At 41.4% G+C, this 23,294-nt stretch overlaps 1 protein-coding gene and 1 long non-coding RNA gene across 2 annotated transcripts in view; both read left to right on the forward strand.

The window, feature by feature from the left end:
* GPM6B (glycoprotein M6B) overlaps window positions 1-23,294 on the forward strand; it is a 157,356-nt gene that overhangs the window by 80,174 nt on the left and 53,888 nt on the right. The window lies entirely within an intron of this gene.
* LOC122689937 lies at window positions 33-10,310 on the forward strand. The gene is made up of 3 exons (XR_006339951.1): window positions 33-45; window positions 2,989-2,991; window positions 9,859-10,310. It is a non-coding gene; the product is annotated as an uncharacterized LOC122689937 (long non-coding RNA).

Here is a 23,294-nt window from a genome sequence, read left to right on the forward strand (position 1 = left end):
CCCCAGTGATACCCCAGTGTCTGTGTGTATAGTACACTACTGATGGTGGAGATCCAACCAGTCCATTCTAAAGCAAATCAGTCCTGAATATTCATTGAAAGGACTGATGCTGAGGCTGAAACTCTAGTACTTTGGCCACCTGACGCGAAGTACTAACTCATTGGAAAAGACCCTGATGCTGGGAAAGATTGAAGGCGGGAGGAGAAGGGGACGACAGAGGATGAGATGGTTGGATGGCATCACTGACTCAATGGACATGAGTTTGAGCAAGCTCCAGAAGTTGGTGATGGACAGGGAAGCCTGGCGTGCTGCAGTCATGGGGTGGCAAAGTGTCGGACACAACTGAGCTACTGAACTGAACTGATGTTGGTAATCTTAAATAATCATGAACTCAAGAGAGGGGAGCAAACAGAAGAATCGAGAGGTGGATAGGAAGGTGTTGAAAGAACAAAAAAGAAAAAAGAAATTCCTCTTGAGGGGGATGGAAAGTCACAAATACTTAAGCTGAAAGAGGAAAAGGTGGGTAATTTTTGTGTAGTTTCCCAGAGAGCTGAAGCAGTGGCAGGAGTTTTCACAGCACAGATGTCATCACCTATTACATAAAATGGGGTGCTTTCAGACTTTCAAGAAAGTGGGCTCCCTCTTGATTCAACAACTGCTTTGAGATAACGCACAGCACTGGAGCTGTCAATGTGTGCAGTGCCAGTTGGGTCCTCCATGCGCCAGGCCTGTGGAAGGCAGGCAGAGTGGTGGATGAATGAAATCATGAACTAATCCTTCTCACAGTATTGTTCCCCAGTACTGTGTGCTTCCAACATAAAACCTCTCTTCCTTGTTTGTCTCTCCATTAGTGTGAGCTCTGGGAAGAGCTGGGAATTCTGAGTCTTTGTGTATCCTAGAGCCTACCTCTATGCTGATTAAACTAGTGAATTTAGGCAATTTCCATTTTAGATACTATGCTGTTAGCAAAAGATCACTTAGGTTCTGGTCAACAACAGCCCAGCCTTTCTTAAAATATTAAAAAGAGATAGCTTTGGGTTGTTTAAAACATGGTTCCCATAATCGTCTCTGGCTGGAGGGCACTAGTTGGCCAACGCCTCGGTTTTCTTTGTACTATACCAAAGTTGAAGCATTTTACTCTCAAGGATTCCCCCAAGTCTGAGGTGCTGTGATTCTATTTGGGAGAAAAGTTCAGACTTTGTGGGCTTAAAACTGCGGGTCCTTGATGGCTGTATGTTGGAGATACAAAGTTATATGCTGCGAGGAAGCTTTCTCTGTTTTTGTTTGACTTCTTTATTCTTTTACCCATATAAATGATCATTGATAAGTGATGCTGGCTAACAATCATTGCCTCATTCTGTCCCATTTCTCTTTCCCATCATCTGCGATATGCTGAATAATGCCCACCCCCTCCCAGCTCCCCACAGCCAGGTCATAATCCCTGGAACCTGTGAATGTATTACCTTATATGACAAAAAAGAAGGCAGATGTAATTGAGAATCTTGGGATGGAGGGATTATTCAGGTGGCTCAATGGAATCACAGTAGTCCTTGTGATTCCATCTCTGGTCCATGGCCAGAGACTCAAGAGGAGATGTGAGGATGGCAGTCAAGATGAGAGGGACAGGACTGGAAGATGTTTTGTTCCTCACATTGAAGATGAAGAAGCCACCACCCAAAAGAGTACAAATGGGCCCTGGAAGCTGAAGAAAACCAGGAAATTCTCTCCCTAGAGCCTTCAGAAGGAAGCAGCCCTTCCAACAGTTTGACTTAACCCGGTAACACTGATTTTGAACTTCTGGCCTCTAGAACTATAAGAGAAGAAATTCATATTGTTTTAAGCCCAACAGTCTGTTCCTCATGTGTTATAGCAGGGTTAGAAACCAGTAAATCATCTCTTCTCAAGATTAACTTTTTTTTACTATGTTAAAAACCATTCAATTTTATTAATTAACATATATTATGTTCACAAATAGTCTAAATAAAGTCTTTCACACTGCACTGTGTGATTCTAAATCAAAATACAGATTCTTGTACTCTTACAAGAATTCAGAAGCCTTCTTGTTCTGATACACTGATCTGAGATTTGTGATTTCTATGGTTTATAAAATAGAGGCTAATTATTTAGTAAACATGGATGTACATTAATTTTATGACCTTTTAGGAAAGGGTTACCTGTACTTTTCTTGAATATCTGTGAAGATGTCTTTATTTGAACCATGTCAACTAATATTCATAACTTCTATTGCTTTTATGAAGATACATCTTGATGTTAATGGATTGCCTTCTTTTTATGCTTAAAAAGCAATTGGAAATTAAAAAAGAAAAAGCAATTGGGAAACTTCCCCACTGGTCCAGTGGTTAGGACTCATGCTTCCACTGCTAGGGGCATGGGTTCAAGCTCTGGTTGGAGAACTAAGATCCTGCATGCTGCAGAGCCAAAAAATAAATTTTTAAAAAAGCGAAAAAATAAATAAATTTTAAAAAGTTTAAAAACTCAGTTGAGACAACCATTTAAAATTTAGAGTGATCCTCGGCCTAACTTTGACACAAAGAATGATTCTCTGAACACTTGAGCAAGTAAATCATGTCTGTTCAAGATTTACTTTTAAGTAGAGCACCCTTTCCTCTCCACACTTCAGTATCCATCGGGTCATCTTGGTATCTGGTGAAAATGTGGTTGTGCTGAAGAGGTAGGCTCTGGAGGGTGGATTCATGATCCAGGCTTTGGTCTCCTCCATTGATTTGGTCCACGTTCCTAAAATATTGTATCCTATTGGGGCACTTTTGTTTCTGGAGGCATGTGGAGAATTAGAAAATGTTCCAAGGCGAGCCACAAAGACTTGGAGAAGAGCCAGTGTGGGCAGAATCAAAGAGCTGTAATTATTCAACACAAGGAGAAGGAGGCTGAAGCATGGTTTGATGATGATACAGAAGAAGCTCTAGAGTAATCAGTGGGAAACGGTGATTAACTGCTCCTTGTCCTCAGGGAGTCAACTCTCAGATAAAAGAGCAAAAAGAATTTGGGTTCAGGAACCAGGGACAGGCAGGGAAGGCTGTGGGTTTATTTGATGTGCAGACTTTTGCAGCTTTGTGGAGCCCTGGGGCCCCAACTAGCTCCATCTCCTTGTTTGCAGGTGATGAAACAGAAGCTGAGAGTGACTCTTGTAAGGGCACAGGCAAATGACAGAGCCTTGAGTCAAACCCGTGGCTTGATCTTATTCACTGCACTACCTCAGTGGAGCATGTGCAGTGGGTTTAAAGAGGGCTGGTAGCTTATCTCTTGGAAGTGATTTCAAGTTGAAGCAGTCTCAGGCAGCCTTTGAAGTTGATGAAAGTATTCCATGTCTTCCCCTTGGGTTGTGTGTGTGTGTAAAATCCATTAAGTTATATACTTAAGATTTGTGTACCTGATGTATGCCTATTATTGATCAATTTTTTAAAAAAATTATCAGCTTTTGGAAAATGAATATGCTGAACTCTTCATAATAGCCCCAACACTCCAAATGTCCTTCAACAGTAGACAGGATGAATAAACTGTAGCGTATTCACACAGTGGATTTCAATACAGCAGTGAGAGTAAGTTAACTATATACCACAGTGCACAGCAGTTAAATGAAAGAAGCCAATTAGGAGAGAACATTCCATGTGTTCCATTTATATGAGAATCAAAGCTGAACAAAATTATCAGTGGTGTTAAAAGTTGGGGTAGTGACTAGCTTTGAGGGGCACAGGAGGGAGGGGATCTTGGGTGCTCATAGAGATATTTTTAAAAATCTGGCATCTGGTTACACGGTTGTATCCATTTTGTGAAAATGGAGTGAGATGTATGTGTCTCATTTGTGCATTTTACTTGTGTAGATTACATTTCAATTAAAGATTGACTTTCCCAATGTTCATCACAGCACTGTTTATAATAGTAAAGATTAGAAGCTTTAGCAGGCAACCTCTTAGAAGTCTTTCTACTATCAAGCTCTAAAGAATTTAGTTTGGGGATTTCTTTTAAAGGTGCACAGGTAGCCTGCATTAGAAAATGTGTGCTTTCATAGAATGATTAGAAAATACCTACTACAGAGAGAAAGTTCCTGTTAAGGAATCTGTCTATTTCTATCTCAGCAGTTGTAAACCAAAAGAAATTCATTCCATAGAGTGCATGCTCCCTGAGCTAGTACAGTATTTCTTTCATGAAAATCTATGAAGCCAGCACCAGCCCTCGGTTCCTTTTTAGCTCTTTGTAGTTCTATAGAATGAAAGAATGGGGTCATTTTCTCAAAGAAGCAGCTTGACATAAATAGTAAGTTTGTTAGGAGATGATTTTGTCATGCCGGGCACATTTTCTGGCAGCCGCGCCTGGAGTGCTCCATTGGGGTTCAAATCATGGGAAGTGGTTCAAGGCAAGCAGCCGACCAATCAGAACTCATCCTTCTGAGCCAGACTTCGCCAGTAGCCACATCCACTTCTGACCACTAGCTGGAGAGTTTCCAGCTAGCTGGTTAGCTTATCTGAGAGCATCTTATGGGTCCACAGAATGCCAAAAGAGGGTAAGGACAGGCATCATGGGGATCCCCACAGCTCTGTCTTCTCAGATTCTTTTAATGAGTCGGCACCACCTTCTTAATTTCATTCCTGCCTGTCCAGGCCATGATCATCTCTGACCTGAACTGCTGTACCTGCTTCCTGAGTATTTCTTCCACATCTGTTTTTTTAAACAATTGGATTACATAATTTACACACCATCGAGTTCACCAGTTTTAAAGACATTGAAATACTCTTAGTGTAGTGAATTTGCTGAGTGGTACAGCCACCACCACAACCCAGTTTTAGAACATTTCCATCACCCCATAAAATCCATTCATCCCTTTCCCATCTCTAGTCCCTAGGGAACCACTAGTCAACTTTGTTTCCCTTTTCTGAACATTTTATATAAATGGGCTTAATAATATGAATTCTTTTATGTCTGGCTTTTTCACTGAACATAATGTTTTTGAGGTTCATACACACTGAAGAATGTATCATTACTTTGTTTTTATTGCCAAGTAGTATTCATCCCTGTATGGACCACATTTTGTTTATTTACCAGTCAATGGACACTTGGATTGTTTGTACTTTTTGGCGATTATAACTAATGCTGACTTTTCATGTATGAGTTTTTCTTGGGCATATACCTAGGAGTGAGATTGTTGTGTGAATAACCCTGTTTAACTTGTCGAGAGATTTTTGTGTTGTTTCCCAGAGTGACTGAACCATTTATATTCTTGCCAGCAGGCCGTGTATGAGGGTTCTGGTTTCTCCTTATCCTCACCAACACTTGTTATTATCATTTTGAGTATGGCCATTCTAGTTTATTGAAGTGAAGTGATATTTCATCCTTGCATTTAGTTTTGTCAGGTGAAAACATTTGTGATATGGGGCAGTTGTTGGAGTAAACAGGGAAAAAGTGTTTGAAACTCTTAGTTCGTCTTTTGGTAGGCCCCTGAATATCTTTGTAATGGCCATTGAATATTCATGTGGTTCCAGGCTTAGAATATAGAAAGAAAATGTAGGTGTTTATCCTCTGCTTCACCATTGTCCATGTCTTGAAACAAATATGATTGAAGAAATAACAGAAAGTTTTAAAAAGCAGTATTTAAATCACAGTATTCATACAATTGCTTGAAAAAGAACCTTTCTATTAAGCAAGTATTAGAGCTGTAATTTGGAGAGCCTTTTTGGCTTTATTATTAAGTCCAATATTGGAATCACTCACTTGATGTGATATATAGGAGCCATTTTCTTTTTTTTTTTTTTTTTGGGAGGAGCCATTTTCTAATGCACCAGTATTAATCCACTTATAGCTGAGTGGCTAATGGATTAGCAAACGCTTTCATTTTCTATAAAGGAATGGATATTGTGAGGGCCTGAGTGATGGTGAGAAACACGGCTGAAGAGAATCATACTTCATGCATTCAAACTCTGCAAAAGTTTAGGATTGATAGTGGGATTAATGCTGTGTTGGAGTTTAGATAAGATATTTATGCCTTGCATTTGGAAATAGTACAGTGAATCCATTAAAAAAAGCATCCTTGTTTGTTTAAAGTAGACTTGGAGAGAGAAGCTCATTAGTAAATGTTAAAATTTGACCTCTGAATACTTAATTATATTAAAAATTGTTTGCATTAAAAAAAATTGCCTTACTGCTCTCTTAACTGATTTTCTGCCAAATTTCTCTTTTCAACACTCAGAAACTGGACAGCAAGTTGTGTGTAAGAATATTTGCAGACACATAAGGCAGTATTTTTCTCTCAGCTCAAATCATTTCATAAGTCTCATTTTTATATTACTACTGATTTAGGACTTTAAGTACCATGTTGATATATTTAACATGTGGAAACATGACAAATGCTGGGGGAAAACACTTGGTGCAGACAGACATATTAACACAACACCAAGGCCATCTGCCTGTCTTTGTCCATTAGGAATCATCTCACAGGTATAGTTCCAAGCAAGTGCTCACCCTTACTGTACATGATTACTGTGTGCATTGGTGACCCACCACATTACTGACATTTGCCTAAAAAAGTGTGAGTCAGTACTAGGAAAGATGGTTAAAGAAGAAAAAGTTAGTTTATTAAAAGAGATAAGAGGGATAAACCAGGAATTTGGGAGTATGTGTACACAAATATATATATAAAATAGATAAACAACAAGATCCTACTGTACAGCCCGGGGAACTATACTCAAGATCTTGTAATGACCTATAATTGAAAGGAAACTGAAAAAGTGTGTGTGTGTGTGTGTATAAAAACTGAGTCACTTTGCTGTACAACTGAAACTAACACAACACTGTAAATCAATTATACTTCAATTTTAAAAATTAATTTTTTAAGAAAAAAGGGTGGTGAGGAAAGGGAAGAAGTCAGGATTTGCTCTGGTTGGTCAGAGTCAGTTTCTTTACCTTTTACTATGTGGAATAAGAAAACAGAAATATGAGCCTCCACAGTGTAAGACGGACTTCGGAAGTCGTGGATATTGGAAGAGTGTTTTTTGGCTCAAGGTTCCTGAGAGTCATGTCTCAGAACACAGATCAGAATTAGATGAATGAAGTTAGAAAGGCTGGGGTGATTGGGAGATGCCATAGAGAGATGCATGAAAATTCTGAATTCTGTGGAGGAAATGCAGGTGTGGAAAAGGAAAGGGGCTCAGATGGAAAACCCAGAGGTTTAGATACTAGGAGGAGGCAGGCAACTGGTGATGGAAGGGAAAGATGAAAAGTGAGGAAGGGAGAAAGAGTGGAGGGTGGAGGGCAGGATTTTGGGTGTTCTTCTCTGGGGAGTAGGACTCCCCATCCATTCTCTCCAAGACAGAGAACCTACCGCTTCAGACATGGTGCCCATTCATGGCTGGGAAGGAATCTTCAGAAGGATACAACCTCCTGCATGAACAGGGGGATATTTCTAAGAAAACCCGTGTTGAGAGCTATTGATGTGAAGGTTGCCTGGGTTCTGTGTGGATGTGTCCCCCTTACAGAACAGGGAACTGAAAATTCAACACATGCTAAAGAAAGTTTCCTTGCCAAGTTGCTGATGGTCCTGAGTCTTTTTTTTAATCATCTAGTCTATAGACCTTTATTAAATTTTATCACTTTTCCCAAAAATGTCTCTCATAATTTTTTTTTTCTCTAGTTAGGTCCTTAGTCTTAAGAAGCTGAAGCATTAGGAATGCATTCCACCACTTAAGCAAAACCCTAAAACTCGATTTAGAAATACAGAACTAGTGGTAAGCTGAAAGCTAACTTTTAGTTGAATATAAATACAAAAAAAACACATATTTCAGGAGAGAGGATTTTTACTGTCAGTTTCCTCTCTCATGGAAAAAATCAAATCTACTCTGTGTGTGTAAGAATGTTTGCAGACACATAAGAGAAGCCTTTTGTTTTTGGAATAGGTGGTTGGAATAGGTGGGATTGAAGGCCATTTCATACAAATGCACAGAAATTCTGTGAGTGGGAAAATGGCAGTCTATCCTAAATAAACACTGAACAAGCTGGAAGCTTTTCAACCGCTTAAATTTGCACTGTAGAAAAGAAGGCATTCTGGCCAATGTTAGAAGATAACCTAAATAAGTAAGGCAAAATTCAGCCTAGCTTCCTTGGTCTGACTTTATGATAAAGATGATGAGTTGTCTCTCCTGTTATCTGATTTTAGTTCAGAGGATAGTCAATGGTAAAGAATGGTTAGAGAGCTGTAAGCCCTAGAAAGCTCAGATACCATGTTGGAGTCTGTTGGTGGGTTCTGGGGGTGGGGGAAATCACCTGGAGCTGTAGACAACTGGAAAATGCTGTGGACCACACCAGGAAATATTTTGTCTTACCTAAGTTTGAAACTCCTTCCAGATTCCAGCATTGACCTGGAGAATGACATTCCCCAGTTCCTCGGACTCTGAGTCTCTTTGTGTTCAAGGTTTGGCAGTCATCATACAGTATCCAGCTGGAATAATAATGTTGATGCTGTTTGCTCAAATAATTCTGGATATACTAAGCTGATGAAATTGTTGGATGGAGTGTTTGACTTTCCTAGGACATATATGTAATCAGAGTACCTTTTAACTGTCAGAAGATTAAGGCACTAAAAGTTTTTGCCATCTAATGAACATCAATCAGTCCAAATGTGAGATGAAGTTTTTCCAGTCACTTTTCATATAACCAACATTTGCATTTATTTACATTTTTAGCTTTTTGGAACCCGCAAATAGCCAAAACTGCACAGCTAAATCAAGGCAGTGTGAGACTGGCATAAGAAGAGACATATAGATCAATAGAATCGAATTGAGAGTCCAAAAGTAATTCTTGCACTTGTGGTCAATTTATTTTTGACAAGGGTATTGATGTAGGCTGAATGTTTGTGCTTGCCTCGCCTTCCATTCATATGTTGCAGCCTAATCCCCAAAGTGATACTATTTGGAGGTGGGGCCTTTGGAAGGTGATTACATCATAAGGGTGGAGCCCCCATGAATGGAATTAGTGCTCTTATGAAAAAGAAGCCCCAGAGAGCTCCCTCACCCTTTCCACCTTATGGGGACACAGGGAGGAGTTGGTCATTCATGAACCAGGAAATGGAACCTCACCAGACGTGGAATCTGCTCACACCATGATGTTGGACTTCCTAGCCTCTGAAACTGTGAGAAATAAATGCTTGTTATTTAAGCCAACCAGTTTATAGTAGTTTGTTATGGCAGCCTGGATCGACTAAGGTACTAAAACAACTGTGGAAACATGGTACTAGGACAACTGGATATCTACTTGCAAAAGTGAAGTTTGACCCCTACTTGGCATCATTCACAAACTCTAACTCAACATGGATCATAGGCTAAATATAAAAGCTAAAACAAAAAAGCTAGAAAATGTGGGAGTAAATCTTAATGACTTTGATTTCTTAGGTGGAGCACCAAAAGTATGAGTAATAAAAGAAAAAAATAAATTGTATGTTACCAAAATTTAAAACGTTTGTACTGTGAAGAATACCATCAAAAAAATGAAAAGGTAACTGACAGAATGGAAGAAAATATTGGAAAATCATGTATCTAAGGGACTTGCGTCCAGGATATATATATTTTTTAAAGTCTTACAGCTCAATAATAAAAAGAGAGCCTGAAACAAAAAGAGACAAAGGATTTAAGAGTTATTTCTCCAAAAAAGATAAACAGATGATATGCACATGAGAAGATGTTCAGTATCATTAGCCATTGTGGAAATGCAAATTGAAACCACAGTGAGGTACCACTTCACACCCACTAGGATGGCTGAAATGAAAAAAAAGACAGACAATAGCAAGTATTGGTGAGGACAGGGAAACAATGGAACCCTCATACCTTGTAGGTAGAGATGTAAAATGGTGCTGCTGCTTCGGAAAACAGTCTTGCAGTTCCTCAAATGCTTAAACATAGAGTTACCATATGACCCAGCAATTCCATGCTTAGGTTTATACCCCAGAGAAATGAAAACTGATATCCACAGAAAAACTTGTACATGAATGTTTATAGTAGTGTAGGTATAATAGCCAAAAAGTAGAAACAACCCAAATATTCATAAGTTGATGAATGGATAAACAAAATGTATATGTAATATTGTTGAATATTACTCATCAATTAAAATAATGAAACACTGATACATACTACAACATGGATGACCCCTGAAAACATTATGCTAAGTAAAAGAAACCAGTTACGGTTTTCTCTGTATATATGCCCTATAATTTGAAACGATATTTGCACCCCAATGTTTGTTGCAGCACTATTCACAGTAGCCAAGACATGGAAGCAACCTAAATGTCCATTGACAGATGAGCGGATAAAGAAAACATGGTGTACACACACACACACACACACAGCGGAATATTACTCAGCCATAAAAAAGAATGAAATAATGCCATTTGCAGCAACATAGATAGACCTAGAGATTATCATACTAAGTGAAGTGAGCCAGAGAAAGACAAATATCATATGATATTGCTTATATGTGAAATCTTAAAAAATGATACAAATGGACTTACTTACGAAACAGAAGCAGACTCACATACATAGAAAACAAACTTATGGTTACCATGGGGAAAGGTGAGGATAGGGATAAGGTGAGGAAGGGATAAATTAAGCATTTAGGATTAACATAAACACTATTATATATGAAATTGATAACCAACAAGGACCTACTGTATAGCACAGGGAACTATACTCAATATTTTGTAATAAACTATAAGAGAAAATAATCTGAAAAAGAATATATGTATGTGTGTGTGTGTATGTATATATATATATACATATATGTATCTGAATCACCTGAATCTGTATACCCAAAACAACAACATTGTAAATCTACTTTCTTCCAATAAAAAGAAAGGAAGAAGCGAGTTACAGAGGACCATATGCCCTAAGTCCAGAACAGGCAAATTTATAGATAGAAAAAGTACATTGGAGATTGCTTAGAGCCAGAGTTGGCGAATGGGGTAGGATTGGGAGGAAAGGGGACTGACTGCCAGTGTGAATAGAGTTTATTTTAGGGGTGACCAACATTTTCAAAACTAGATCGTGGTGACAGTTGTAGCCATAGAATTGAAGCAAGTAGAAAGGGAGAGAGAAACACAAATCTGTTGAATTGTGTACTTTTCAAATGGGTGAATTACATGGTACGGCAATAATATCTCAATTAAGCTGCCTGTTTTAAACATGGATTTTGGCCTAATACATTTTAACCAGTGAAAGAAATATGTTGAGTAAATGTTAGTAATCCATCATTTTATGTTCTGCCCATTGACTCATATTTTAATTAGAGAAATATACATCTCTAATTACTGCCATTGTGTGCCTCAGGCTGATGTGTTTGGCTAGAGCTCTTTGACCATGGAAATAGTTGTTCTTTAATCAGGTCAATAAAACAATTACTGCTGGCAGACGGATGTGCCTCCCGTTCAACATCGAGGTCATTCTGAGCCCCTGGGCCATACAAACTGGAGGCGGAAAATTAAAACTGCTTGGTGTTTCTAGAGATTGAGCCCTACCAATATGATATATTTGATATGTAAATTTACACTTAAAAATATACTTTGCCAAGTATTCCCTCTCTGGCAGTGAAGGGCTGTTAACTTACTAATTTTTTAAAAGAGGGGTTCCTTTGTGGTCCATTTTTATTTCTTTAAGACAGAAAAATTATACTGTTATTTTAAAAGCCACTGGACATAAGCATAGCCATGATCCTAGTAATTATTCTTTGAAAAATCGGTGGGTTTTCATTGAATGTGACTGCATTTTTCTCAACCTAAGTTCTGCTTTGGCGAGGCACTAGAGAAGTAACTTGTGTGATCTCTCTCCCATCAGCAGTCAAAGCCTTTTTGTAAAATATCAGATGGACACTTTGGAGAAGATAATTGTTATAATGTGGTCAATCAGGGGGTCAGACACTGAGACGTGGTGAGAACCGAACCATTAGGAGGGTTCCCCACAAACTGGAGCCTTTGAGTTACACCTTGAAGATGAGTAGAGTTAGAACAAGTGGATGAGGAGGAAACTGGTCCAAGAAGCAGAGGCAAGAAGGTACATGTGGGGAGCCAAGAGGAACCTGGTGGGCGAGCATGGGTGATTTGACTTGGAGGAGGGTGATCCATGTGGGTGCTTGAGACCTCTATTCTAGTAGGCAGGGGTCCCACTGTAGACTGTGGGAACAACTCAGTGAAAGTGTTCATTATGGATGGAAGCCTTGATCTGGGACTTGAGATGGGAGATTGTAGAGGTTGATAACCAGGTGGACAGCCATTGATACTGTCCAAGTCTGAGGTCAGGAGAGATTGGATAAAGAGGTCAGGAAAGAGTTGAATCACACAGACACAGAGAAATACATATATTTATTCTCTTTTCGTTTCTGTTCCCAGGTAGGTTATTACAGCGTGTGAAGTAGAGCAACCTGTGCTAAACAGTAGGTCTTATATATATATATTATATATATATAATATATCTTAGTGTGTATATGTTAATGTAGAGCTCCTAATTTATCCGTCCTCCCCACCCCCATCCCCTTTGATCACCTTAAGTTTCTTTTCTAAGGCTGTGAGTCTGTTTCTCTTTTGTAAATGAGTCTATTGGTATCATTGTAAACTCCAGCTCTTAATGGTTTTATATGATATCTGTCTCTCTTTATCTGACTTAGCTCACTGACTTTGATCACCTCCATGTCTCTTCGTGTTGCTGCAAGTGGCATAATTTCATTCCTCTTGGTGGCTGAGTAATATTCCGTTGTATATGTGTACCACATCTTCTTTATCCATTCCACTGTTGAGGGACATTTAGATTGCTTCCATGTCTTGGCTCTTAAGAGTAGTGCTGCTATGAACATTGGGTGCATGTATCTCCTTGAATTATGGTTTTCTCTGGACATATGCCCAGGAGGGGGATTGCAGGATCATGTGGTAGCTCTATTTTTAGTTTTTTAAGGACCTTCCATACTGTTCTCCATAATGGCTGTTGTTTGAATGTTTGTCAGTGTTGTGAGTTTTTAAAAAAATACTATGTGCCTAGTATGTCCCAGGCACCCAGTGAGGCCCTGGTGGACGAGGGCCACTAGGAAACCTCAGATGTAGCCCCAACCCCTGGAGTCCTTGGCTGGGTGGGGAGATCACACTGACAGCGTTAGTGTGGCTCACAGTGGAAGAAGAAGTGCCAGGGCTTCAGAGACTCAGGCAGCTCATGTCATGGAGAGTCACAGAGGACACCCCGGCCATGTCTGTGGGGTGGGTGGTATGGTGCTCAACCATGTACTCCCCTCGGTGGACAGGACTCCAGCCCTGGGGTGGTGTCCTTCAGGAGGAAGTCTTTCCCATAAACTCATTCGCTCTGATGGAACAAATGTCTTAAAAACGTTTAAACCAAGGAGAACCTGCTTTCTTAATTTCTCTTTGAAGTCTACCTTGACACTGTCTCACTCATGGATCATGCTTTTGGGTTCTGTCCCTAAACACGCATGCATGCTAAGTCACTTCAGTCATGTCTGACTCTTTGTGACCCTGTGGACTGTAGCCTGCCAGGCTCCTCTGTCCATGGGATTCCCCAGGCAAGAATACTGGAGTGGGTTGCCATGCCCTCCTCCAGGGGATTTTCCCAACCCAGGGATCGAACCCAGGTCTCTTACATCTCCTGCATTAGCAGGTGGGTTCTTTACCACTAGTGCCACCTGGGAAGCCCGTATCTCCAAACACACATCCCCCAAACTCCAGTCGTGCAGATTTTCTCCTATAGTTTCCTCTACAAGTTTTATAATTTTACATTTTGTCCTGTGATCCATTTGGAGTTCATTTTTTGTTCGAGGTATGTGTCTACGTTCATGTTTTGGCCTCTGGACATCCAGTTGTTCCCCACACCATATGTTGAAAAGAGTAACCTTTCTCGTCAAGTTACCTTTGGCAAAAGTCAGTTGACTATATTTGTGTGGCTCTGGCTCTCTATTCTGTTCCATTGAGCTGTGCGTTTGCCCTTTTGTCAAAAGCACTCAGCCTTGATTGATGTTGCTTTATAGTACGTCTTGAAATTGGGTAATGCGAGTCCTCTGACTGTTCTTGGTTTTCAGAATGATTTTGGCTGTCCTCATTTCTTTGCCTTTCCATAAGAGCTCAAGCATTTGTTCACTGACAGCTAGCAAAAGGCTTGCCAGGATTTTGACTCGACTGCATTCGGTCCATAGCTCGGACTGCAGAGAATTAAGCTGTTGTTTTGAACACTGAGTTTTAAATTGGGTTTGGGGACCTGGTACTAGGAAAGAGCCAAGCTGAGAAACCCCCAGGCCAGTGAGGCATCAGTTAGCAGAGAACAAGGGGCTGGGGCCTGTGCTGAAGATGAGATAGCGAGATGGAGGTGGGAGTTGAGGGTTTGGGGGATCAGTTAGAGAAAACAGGCTGTCAGGATCAGTGACTGGGGGTGTACTGTGGTCTTGCGTGGCGGTGGGGAGGGGCGTGGGCTTGGGGCAGAAGTCGTGTTGAGGCATCTCGGAAAGACAGGAGAGGACTGCAGCTCTGTGGGGCGTGGCTAGGAGGCAGAGCAGATGGCCTGACGTCGTGTTTTTTGGCAGGAGGGCTGCCCTCTGGAGCCAGCTTAGCCCGAGCTGGTGCCTGGCTCCATCCTGACCCTGGGGAGAGCTCGAATGCTCCGAGTCTCCCCTTGGGAGGCCTTGAAAAACCACCCACTTGGCCATAGGGAAGGAAGTGGAGCTTGCGGGGAGGAAGGGCATCCTTTCAAGTTATCCCTGATGGTGCTGGGTTACTATTAAAGTGCTCTGAGCCCTTGCAGAGAATTCATTCTGAGCCAGAGAAATCTTCATTTCTCCCCATTGAGTTGAGACGCTGTCTTTTGGAGAATGACTTTTTAGTGGCTGCTTTGAGATTTACTAGGTTGATGCTTTTATGACCTTTCAAACGTCCTAGTCTGGTTGGCCAGCCAGCGCCTGTTGCAGCTTTGAGAGTCCCTGTTAGCCCAGACAAAGGTGACGGGAACTGCAATGGACAGCATCAAGTCTAGGGCAGTTGGAGCATCTGCGATGACTTTCAGTCTTTTTTCCTCCTTTATGTTAATGGGGATTGGAAATGTATAAATACACATGGCAAGGGTGTCCCCACAGATGATTCCACCCCCCTTCCATAAGTATTTCCAATAACCTGATCTCTTCACATTGTTAGTTTCTCTGTGAGGAAGGGAGATGCCATGCTCCATAGCCACATTGCAAGAAGAATTTTGGGGGTTGATAAACTATTATTTTGTAATCAAGGAGTTGAATTGCAATTCAGTAAGAGGGCAAATGCAGATTACTCTGTGGCCCAGTAGGTATTTTCTAACAAGTTTTGAGGCCCGTGGAGAGGAGGCTGGCTTTAAGAAGATGGAAAAACATGCCAGCCGCTTTGAGGGAGGGCCATGACTACATTCAGACACTGTTGCTAAGAGCAGCCTGGCTTTTCCCCTCCTCCTCACTCCCCTGCTTTTTAAAAAGCTGCAGCTTAAAAGACTCTATTGTGTGGAGGGGGAGAAATATGCTAATTTGAGGCACAGTTCCCCTTGGAGTCTTTTTTGAGCCTGTCATAGCTGAGATATGACTGATGATAAAGAGAAGAGAAGGCGGGAGGGCTCTTATTGTGCCCAGAGAAAGGGGCTGAACCAGCAGCCACTCCACTCACCCGTGACGCCCCCTGGGTGAGTGGGTCCCACTGGGTCCGCTTGCCCTTGATCCTCCTCACCCCACAATGTACCCCGCAGGGAGGCTGTACGCTGAAAATTATGAAGTGCAAGGGATTGGAGGAGGGGGGACCATCCACCTCCTTAGACACACCATAGCCAAGAAAAAAAAAAAAAAGGAATGGGTATTTTGAAATGGCAGCAAAACTTTGATTATGCCCAGGCCGTGATTGAAGAGTTGATCTAGATAACTTGGCGCTTTCAAAGCTGGTCTGATCACAGCCTACCACCATTTGGGTCAGGTCAATTTCTGTTGTGTCTTCCCCTAAACACTTGGCTCGCCTCTTGGATCAATTGAGGTGTACCTCAATTCTGAGGCCTTGAACTTTGATTTATAGGTGGCACATTGAGCCCGGGTCTCTGCACAATGAGATGACAGTTTTGGATATGCAATGTTTCCTTTCACAACAGGAAAAACACATCTTCCTTTCTGCTCTGACTGACTGATTTTTATGCAGGGAAGTGCACTGATTTAATTCCTTGTGGACACATTTGAGCACAGTTAGTTTTTTAAATGTGTGAAGTTTATAACTGAAGAATAACGCATGCATTACCAAACAGCCATTAGGACTTGCAAAAGTGCTTCCAGATTGAAATTTCACACGACTCATTGGAGGCAGTTTATATACTTGTCACTTATACCTGTAGTGTATCCTGTATATATATAGTTCTGTGGTTTTTATACCATGTTTTGAAGTCAGAGAACAAATCTTAATTGAATTCTAGGTTTGTGTTGAGTGACTGGTAGATATGGATGGTTGTATCCTTTATGTGGGAAACAAAAATATAGGATGCCTTTATTGCAATGGTTTCTAAATGTACCTTTAAAAAAAAAAAAAAAAACACGTTAAGCGTTGGGACTTCCTGGCAGTTCAGTGGTTAAGACTCTGTGCTTCTACTGCAGGGGGCATGAGTTCAATCCCTGGTTGCAGAAGTAAGATCCATCATGCTGTGCAGTGCGGGTTGGGGGGTGGTGGGGGGTGGATTTCTTTTTTAAAAAATCAAGCATTACGTCTTTGTTTCTCTTCCTTATAAATTCTGAAAAACTGAAACATGAGAAATCTTTGCACTGTAAAAATGAGAAGTTACTCAGAGGAACTTCGCTGGATGGAAACTAGGGTCGGAATTCCTTCATTCATTCCTACAAAGAAGTAGCTCATGTACCTGGATGTACACACATATTAAATGAAGAAGACTGTAGGTTTGCTTCTTCCTGAAATTAAGGTCGGGAGTCCTCCCTTTGGTGGGTTCTGTCTGCTGGTATGGTGAGTATGCTTTACCATTAAAATCACAGCCTACAAACAGCTTCCATTCATCTTTTTTTCTGAGTCGAGTCATAGCTGGCTAAGGATCTCAGAGTGAAAAAACAGATCAACCACCTATTTTAGTGATTTACGGGTCACTAGTCCAGTAAATTCAGACGCGCTCAGATCACAAATGGTTTACCGTGCTTCCTTTGTACGTTTTTTAAACCTCAACAGGTGGCATAAAATCAGTGTTTAAGAGCCACATTATTCTGAGTAACATTTTGCATGTGCTTCTAACTCAGCTTGAGCACGCTTGTGAGTCGCGGCTCTGTTCGCCTCCTTAGGAGCTGAAGCTAGTATGTGTGTTGCAGAGTGCTTTTCACCTCTAGCAATGATCATGAACTTAGACGTTTCACCATAAACATGTAAAGGTTGAAGGAAAGCGGGAGCTCAGCAAACCATGAACGCCTGACTTTTTGCCTCTGATTTGAAACTCAGTGATGCGAGGAACCCTCGTGGAGTTCTCGATGGCTCCGGCAGACTGCAGATCACAATGCTGTGACTTGGGAAGTGTCATATGGTCACGGCTTTAAAAAAGACATGTGTACATGGTTAGCTTCTATCTCCATTGACATCCATTTAACACTTAATACTGTAGCCAGGAGCTGGTCTTACCACTTGGCCGCATTCTCTTTCATCTTCCCAGTCCCTTTAAGGCGGCTCTACAGGTGGGGATCTGAGACCCAGAGGAGTTGAGTAAACTTGCTCCCGATGTTGAGCTGGAGAAATTCTTAAACTCCTAGTTTTCACCGTGGGCTCTAGGACTGTGACACAACTAAAAGTATTGCAGAGAGAAAACGCCTGCTCGTTACCCCTCAGGTTCCCAATCAGATGGGGGCTTCTTCTCTGAAGCCTTCCTTGCCACCCATGCTCCCAGCCCACTGAAATCAGCCTTCCTGCTCGTGGTTCCCCCAACGTCCTCCCATGGGCTCTGGGCCAGGCGAGTTCAGGGCAGCCAGGTACCAGATCCCACCCGGTGATCAGTGAGCAGCATTCATAAATCAGTTGCCCTGGACCAGACAGTGGACCTGCTCCAGGGAATGAATCAGAAGTGGAGCCTGTACGCAGGCAGATAGCCTGTGATTCCAGCCGCCATGACAGTGCTCCCACATGACTGGATGGGGTGCGGTGGGGGAGGCGGTCAATATTTGCTGAATCAGAAGTGACCATGTGTTCCTATGTTCCCAAGAGCCCCGTCACTCCTGGAATGAGAAGCCACAGTGCCTGGCACAATCCCAGGCACATGATAGATGTGTTAAGTGAACAAATGAGTCGCTGAGTGAAAAGTTTTAGAACTGGTTTTCAGTGTTGTTAGCACTAAATTGCAAGTATTTAAAAACGAAAGAATGGACTGTCGATGCCGTCTGTGTATTTCCTGCTGTGAGCCTTAATGTATTTTTTAATCGAAATGGTGAGATGTCTCAAGATATCTGGATTTTTGATGAGTGAGGAAGAGGAGGGCAAAGAGAAGGGAATGGAAATGTTCTGGCTGCTGCAAACTTTAAAAGTTACCACTTCATGTAAAATAGATAGTGGGAATTTGATGTATGACTCAGGGAACTCAAACTGGGCTCTGTAACAACCTAGAGGAATGGGATGGGGTAGGAGGTGGGAGGGAGGTTCAAGAGGGAGGGGACATGTGTACACCTATGGCTGATTCATGTTGAGGTATGGCAGAAATCAAACCGACACTGTAAAGCAATTATCCTTCAATTAAAAAAATAAAACAGTTACTACTTCAGGCAAAGGCTTACTGCTTTTTATTCACAATGATATAAAAATAATCATTTTTCATGATAACAATTTAAGCTCTGAAATCATTCCTGTCTTTCAGTTCAGTTCAGTCACTCAGTCATGTCCAACTCTTTGTGACCCCATGGACTACAGCACGCCAGGCCTCCCTGTCCATCACCAACTCCCAGAGTTTACTCAAACTCATGTCCATTGAGTCAGTGATGCCATCCAATCATCTCATCCTCTGTCATCCCTTTCTCCTCCTGCCTTCAATCTTTCCCAGCATCAGGGTCTTTTCAAATGAGTCAGCTCTTCGCATCAGGTGGCCAAAGTATTAGAGTTTCAACTTCAACATCAGTCCTACCAATGAACATGCAGGACTGATTTCCTTTAGGATGGACTGGTTGGATCTCCTTGCAGTCCAAGGGACTCTCAAGAGTCTTCTCCAGTACCACAGTTCAAAAGCATCAATTCTTTGGTGCTCAGTTTTCTTCATAGTCCAGCTCTCACATCCATACATGACTACTGGAAAAACAATTGCCTTGACTAGATGGACCTTTGTTGGCAAAGTAGTGTCTCTGCTTTTTAATATGCTGTCTAGGTTGGTCATAACTTTTCTTCCAGGGAGTAAGCGTCTTTTTATTTCATGGCTGCAGTCACTATCTGCAGTGATTTTGGAGCCCCCCAAAATAAAGTCTGCCACTGTTCCCACTGTTTCTCCATTTGCCATGAAGTGATGGGACCAGATGCCATGATCTTTGTTTTCTGAATGTTGAGCTTTAAGCCAACTTTTTCACTCTCCTCTTTCAGTTTCATCAAGAGGTTCTTTAGTTCTTCACTTTCTGCCGTGAGTGTGGTGTCATCTGCATATCTGAGGTTATTGGTATTTCTCCCAGCAATCTTGATTCCAGCCTGTGCTTCATCCAGCCCAGTGTTTATCATGATGTACTTTGCATATAAGTTAAATAACCTGGATGACAATATACAGCCTTGACATACTCCTTTTCCTATTTGGAACCAGTCTGTTGTTCCATGTCCAGTTCTAACTGTTGCTTCCTGACCTGCATACAGATTTCTCAAGAGACAGGTCAGGTGGTCTAGTATTCCCATCTCTTTCAGAATTTTCCACAGTTTATTGTGATCCACAGAGTCAAAGGTTTTGGCATAGTCAATAAAGCAGAAATAGATGTTTTTCTGGAACTCTCCTGCTTTTTCGATGATCCAGCAGATGTTGGCAATTTGATCTCTGGTTCCTCTGCCTTTTCTTTTTTTTTTTCCTCTGCCTTTTCTAAAACCAGCTTGAACATCTGGAAGTTCTTGGTTCACATATTGTTGAAGCCTGACTTGGAGAATTTTGAGCATTACTTTGCTAGTGTGTGAGATGGGTGCAATTGTGCGGTAGTTTGAGCGTTCTTTCGGATTGTCTTTCTTAGGGATTGGAATGAAAACTAACCTTTTCCAGTCCTGTGGCCACTGGTGAGTTTTCCAAATTTGCTGGCATATTGAATGCAGCACTTTCACAGACTTTTCCTATCTTTTACCCCACTGACTATATGAAAATAAACATGGGGTTAACAACTTTGAAATCTATATCTCATTTCCTTTAAATACTTCCACTGGAGTTAGCAGTAATTAGTGAAAAATAATCAAATTACCTTTTTAAAAGGAGTAAATACACTGTAAAATTAACATATTGACTGATCAACTATTTGGCATGAACATGACAAATTACCTGTCACTTTTAGCCTTGAAACTGACAGAACAGCAGAAAAAGTCACACAGCCACTCCCTCAAGTAAGATTTTTGACATTTTAAGCAAGCTAATTATTAGGATGGCCACTTAGAACTAAAAACATTTAAATTTTCTAAATAACATGTGACTTTCACAGTGCCATGTTCAATTTATCCTTTATATAGCAACCCCTGGGATCAGACACTTTAAAAAAAGCTGCAAACTTATATTTCCTTTGGGGATTTATAGAATTTGCCCAAATCAAGAATGTGCTTATTTTTCTGTTACTGCGAACATTGGTGGGCGTTTCTTCTTTGGCAGTTTAACACCAACAAGAGCTTGGATTTTTTTTTAACGCTTGCTCGTTTTAGGTGCTTTAGAGGCATTTCATATTCCCTTGAAGCATCCGAAAATTCTCAGCTGGGGAACACGTCACACTCATGTGCTCCAATTATTGGTGAGAAGTTCTAATTTGTTACTAATGGTCAAGCATGGAGATGTGCACTGACTGCCTTATTCTTTTCTTGTCATATACTGCCATCACTCCCTCACACTTTGATCTCCTTTCCTAACTGGGATCTCAGGTCGGGAGTGGGTAATTACCCAGAATCCTAGGTTGGCCCCCTGGGAGTGGGTGGAAGGGGGTGACCGTTATCCATCCATTACACTTGGGCTGGGGCTGCTTGACAAACACCATCCTAGAGCTTTATTACCTTCGTGTGAAAGCATAAACTGCCTATTCATCATAACAGCTACTTCTTATTGAGTGCTCCAGCTCTTGTGCAAAGCCTACAGCATGCATTAGATACTTAACCCAATGGCATGGTTTATCCGTGGCTTTTCATTAAAAAGATAAATTGACATTAACAAGCATTGATTTGCAAAGATTTATGTTGTCTCCTCCCTTATACTCTGTCTTGGCCCAGTACAATTTACTCTTAAGAGGTGTTTTGTAAAATACACGAACGTGTTTTTGTAAAGGTTTGATGTATATTTTAGGAATTACCTCCATGCAGTGTGCACATTGCAGATCTGGCATTTGGGTCTGGGCCTAATGGAATATTTACTTTGATAACTACACATCTCACAAAAACAAGAGCGTGTTTGGCTAAGAGTCAAGAGACCTGAGTGTTTAGTCCTGTCTTTCCTGATTACACACCGGAAAAGCGAGCGATGGTTTTAAAATTTTCCTCCTGCTTAGAATTCTGTGTGCATGGAATGTTTATTTTGAGCAGGGCCAGAAAATCAGGCGAGGGTCGAACACATCTCTTCTCATTGTAGTTTCGTTGTTTGACTCCTGGGCCTCCTCTTAAGTGGCCTCAGTGGTAAAGTGACATCCACCCCAGACCAAGGACAGAGCCCATTGGCACAGCCCTGGAAACCTTCCTCTGTGAATTGACATCCATCATTCAGTAACCACTTTGAAAGCACATTAGCCCATTCTGATTCTGCTTGAGTGTATGATTAAGTGACCTGAAATGTTGATTAAAATCGCAGGACGAGCACAGTGTTTTGAAGCGCACTGGCGTGTTGCCAGCCTTCCACCATCTTATCCCCCAAAACCCAGGAAGGGTTTTATCAAATGGCTTGTGAGATCAGAGTAGATGATGACAGTCACCTGCCTTAGTCTTTCTCTCTTTAAAAACAAACAAACAAAGATTCCTTTTAACAATACAGAATGCCACTGGTGTAAAAATAGTGAAGCCTCCATTTAGAATAAACACTAATTGCCTAACCCATCTGAAGAGGTGAATTCTGCCAGTTAGTGCTTGTCGTCTGCTGGGCAAATCTCAGCAGTATCCAGACTTTTCAGAAGTGCTGGGTGTCAGCTTGGAAGGAAACAGAGGTAATAGTCTCTGGGAAACCTGTCCATGACTCCAGCTGGTGCTGTCTTGGCAACCAAGATGCTGATTAGGTGAATGAATAATGTTGAAGATGTAAGAACAGAATTTAACTAAAATTGATTCACAGAATGTTCATGAGAGACAGCAGGCTTTTTCCTCAGTGACTGGCATTTAAACATGTCAAATCCAAAAATTAAATATTCAAATTACAAAACAGCATAGGTTAGTTTGGTATCACTTGCAACTCAGGAAACCTGGGCCGCCTTCTGAACATCACAGTTTCCTGTTAGGAGTATTCCTGAGTCATCTGTTGAAGAATCTCAAGTTTTTCCAGTGATCAGAGAGAACTCTGTTCTGTCTGCTTTTGAAGTTTAGGACAATTTTTGTCTCAATTTCCAGCATTTCTCTGGTTTCATGGTGATTTTCTATAGCTGCTATGCAATCACCACCTTTCAGGACCCATACAGAGAGGTTGTTCCTCACATTTTCCCTTTTCCTCTGAGATGCTCTGAATCTTTAGATTCCCCAAGGAGAAGTAATTGCATCAGAAGTAATTCATGACATCAAATAGTTTGATAGATTTCCGTGCGATGGCTAAGATGTAATCTGTGTTGGCCGCCTTTTCAGTGCTCTAGGATATTTTCTGTCTGACCTGGCAGGGACAGCTATTTCAAGTTGTCCCAGTGGTTTCCAACTTGCAAAGGCAAAGTGAAAGTGTTAGTCACTCAGTCATGTCCAACTCTTTGTGACCCCATGGACTGCAGCCTGCCAGGGTCCTTTGTCCATGGGATTCTCCAGGCAAGAATATGAGAGTGGGTTGCCATTTCCTCCTCCAGGGGATCTTCCCACCCAGGGGTCGAGCCGCCTGCAAAAGCAAAAAGCCCACAGATTATTTTAGTGTAGTACAGGGCCTTAAATGACTTCATCCTACTTCTACTCCTTT

The sequence above is a fragment of the Cervus elaphus genome, chromosome X (assembly GCF_910594005.1).
Source record: "Cervus elaphus chromosome X, mCerEla1.1, whole genome shotgun sequence".
NCBI lineage: Eukaryota > Metazoa > Chordata > Mammalia > Artiodactyla > Cervidae > Cervus > Cervus elaphus.